We start from the raw sequence: 3686 nt of genomic DNA, 5'->3' as shown, positions 1-3686 counted from the left end.
ATTTTTGTTTTCATAAAGGCAAAGCCTTTCACCTTCAAATCGATTTGGGCATTCTACAAATTGAAGATTTTTGATTCTTTTCTTGGTTAGTTCATCAAATGGCAAGGACAAAGAGAGCAACAAAGGCACCAAAGGCAAAGGCTCTCTCTCAAAGGCAAAAAGCTCTCCAAACAAAGAAAGCTTTGGCAATGGTGGTATCAACACCAAACTTGGAAGTGCAACAACAACAACAAACTTCTATGGGAGCATCACCTTCTACTCCGGTAATCGATCAACTCTTGCATTATCCGGAGGTAACTTTTATTTCCGATACCCATAGAAAGACATTTGCCAAGTTTGCTATGAAATCAATTCAATCCACCAAATTCATATGTAAAGATGCTTTGGAGAAATTGGGTGTTCTTGAACAAACAAAAGCCTTTTTCAATGCCATGGGTTTGAAGAAATTGTTTGAAACAAAGGAATTGACATACCCTTCCCTTGTCTTGGAATTCTTAAGTTCTTTAAAAGTTACCAAAGTTGAGGATAGGGAAAATCTTGAGTTTCGTCTAGCTAACATTAGTAGACGCATTACCTTTAAGGAATTAGGTGAAATTTTGGGTCTTAGCGATGAATCGAGATATCTTAAGCATTATGGAAAGTATGACCCCGAGCCTCTTTGGGAGGCAATCTTCGGGAAGAAATTTGATGATTTTCATGCTTGTCGTGCTCTTTTGGTCCATCATCCGGGCATAAGAGTATGGCACAAAGTTGTGGGAAATACCATAATTGCTAGGAAAGACACCAATCATTTCACAAGACTTGATTTTATTCTCCTTGAATCGGCTTTGAATGTCGGAAGAATCCATACCAAGCCTTTCAATTCTTTGAGGCTATTGGTTGATAGATGGCTCCATGTTGATAGTGGGAATAAGGGTACAACCGTTATTGTTAATGGCGGCCTAGTCACGGTCCTAGCCAAGCACTTTGATCCTAATTTCAATAAGGATAGCAAGTACAAGGCAAAGGAAGGTGGCCATCTTATTGATATGCCTATCATGATTAACAAGTTCAAGTGGGTTGCTCAAAACCCCCTTGACACCAAGTGTGGATGGCTTACTAGTGAGGCTCGATCATTCACTTTACCCGCGAAGATTTGTCGTCTAAGTGTCCACCGGACCAACTATCTACTTCCCCTATCCGAAGAAGCCGAGTACATCATTCAACAACAAAAGGGTGATCATGAAACCCCCTCCTCTTCCATTGTTATACCGCCTTACCCCTTTGTGTATGAAGAGTTCAAACCGGAAGGAGTTGAAATTGGGAAAGACTATGTCACTCTTCTTATGCAAGCCATGCACAAGCAAGCTTATGAAGATCGGAAGAATGCATATTTGGCTCAATATCCTCCCCTCCTACATTTAGCTAGGCAAGGACTCCTTGATCCATCTTGTCCTTTGCCTAGTTGGGCGGATAAAGAAGCCTTGTTTCCGGGTGCATCTAGGGACGTGGTGGAAGACAATGAGGTTGTTGGAAATGGTTAGGAAATTGATGATAATATTGAGGAAGAAGCAAGTGGAGATGGAGAAAGAGATGGTGAAGATGATGATGAACAAGATGAGGAAGAAATTGAAGAAGAAAGTGCCAAGGAAAGTGGCAATGTGACCACTTCTCATGAGGGAAGTGGTGATGATGATAGCATGATGGAGGACTAGCAAGCCTTGGAGACTCCTACACTCCCATGGTTTGTCTATATCTCTTTGCATTTTATTTCATTTTGATCATTGTTGGTTTAGTCCTAGCAACATCAAAGGACTCACACCTTGGTACCATTGAGGTGTTCTTTATTGTTCCCATTTGTAAAATCCAAAATGACAAAACTAGTCTCATGCATAGCATAGTGTGTGCATGAACTATACCCATCCTTGAACATTAGCAATAGTGTCTCATTTGGTTTGGGGAAGTTGATGCATACACAACGGGAGGTAATCTAAATTATCCTCTCCGTCATAACAAAAACCATGCATCATGTAGTATAACTTAGTGTAGAATTGCATTTAGTATAGAAATCATGCATCATCTTTGCATAATTTCCATCATTTTGGCCATTGAGGACAATGCCCATATTAGTGTGGGGATGGGAATTCTAACATTTAACTCTTATTCAAAAACCCATAAAAATTGAAAAATTTAATCATAAAAATTTGAAAATTGAAAACCCAAAAACAAGTTCATTTCCTTTGTATATATTGTCTTGTATATATTGTGTTTGTTTGATCCTTGTTCACTTTGATTGACTACGCCACATCCGAGACATGAGGATATTGAAGACCGCATGGTATGATCTTTCCAATCTCCTTTTTCCTCTTTATGTTAATGACTATGTGGCTTTATTTTGATTGATGCGGTAAAACAATGTGAATTTAGGATTGCATTTAGTTTATATGGCATATTAGTTGGTAGAATCATTTGCATTAGGATGTGTATATGTTAGATGCATCATGGCATGTAGTTTGCATGTTAGAAAAATTTTGCGAAACCGTCTACTCGGGAAGCTTGACAAGTGTATATAGGCCCTAGTAGATGCTTTTTATTCTTAAGACTTTGCTTGTTAGAATACTTGTAAAACACCCTAGGATGTGTCATGCTAGTATCCTTTGACCCATGGTTTAAGGCCTAGTCAAGAGTACCTTGTGGTGTGATAACTCCTTGGCTACCGTTTATTCCAAGGTGACCCTTGAAACCATGCATACATCTATCATTCATCCATGTTCTACCATATTTTTGTCATCAAAGGGAATGGGCACAAAACAAAAAGAAATCAATTTGAGTTCAAAGAAATGAAAAGTGAAAGAAAGTTTGCAAAAATGCATCAAATGAAAAGAGGAGCAAAAATAGACTCCTAAAGCTTCAAATACAAGGCACCCTCGTTACTAATTGGGGTGACTTTGAAAATGTTCAAAAAGAAATGCAAAAAGTTGTCAAGTATTGAAATGCCAAAAAATCAAAAAGAAATGGCAAGAAAGTGTTCTCAAATGTCAAATGCCACAAGAAATTGGGGGGAAAACAAAAACAAAAGCAAACTCCCAAAGTGAAACTCAAATGTCTATCGATCCCTTTATCCATCATATCCATTTTTGTGCATGGTAGAGAGGGGACGACCCTTCTTCTTGTCTAGGCAAGAGGGGGAATTCCGTGATCCTCCAGTGTTTCTAACACCATAGGGAGTCTATTCTTGACGAAAGCATTTAACGATTGAGGACAAAGGTACCCTAGCTTGACACATCTTGGATGTGATTTATTGGTATCCTTCTAGGCTTAGTAGTTTGAACAAATTGCATCTATGAAGGATTGTGTACCCTTGAATTGCTTCCCTTGTAGATAATTTCCGCCACTTAGATGAGGAAAGTGGCTATTCTTTTGTAGATGCATCCATTACTTGATTTTATGTGCTTTAATGTTTGGATGTGTCGCCATTTTGGCAAGACCCACCTTGCCTTGCAAGAAGGCATCCTACCTCATGGTTGTCTTGTTGTGAGTTGAAGGGGCGGAGTGAGACCCGCTAATTATCTCATATCGGCTATTATTATTAGGATAGGTTAGTTTTGGTCCTAGTCTTTGTCACCTCTTTACTCGGGACGAGCAAAGGTTCGGTTTGGGGATATTTGATGTGACCATAATTAGCGCATATTTAGCCCCCGAATTAG

Source organism: Silene latifolia, chromosome 3, assembly GCF_048544455.1.
Source record: "Silene latifolia isolate original U9 population chromosome 3, ASM4854445v1, whole genome shotgun sequence".
Classification (NCBI taxonomy): domain Eukaryota; kingdom Viridiplantae; phylum Streptophyta; class Magnoliopsida; order Caryophyllales; family Caryophyllaceae; genus Silene; species Silene latifolia.
The sequence above is the reverse complement of the archived record's forward strand: the minus strand, read 5'-3'. Positions refer to the sequence as shown.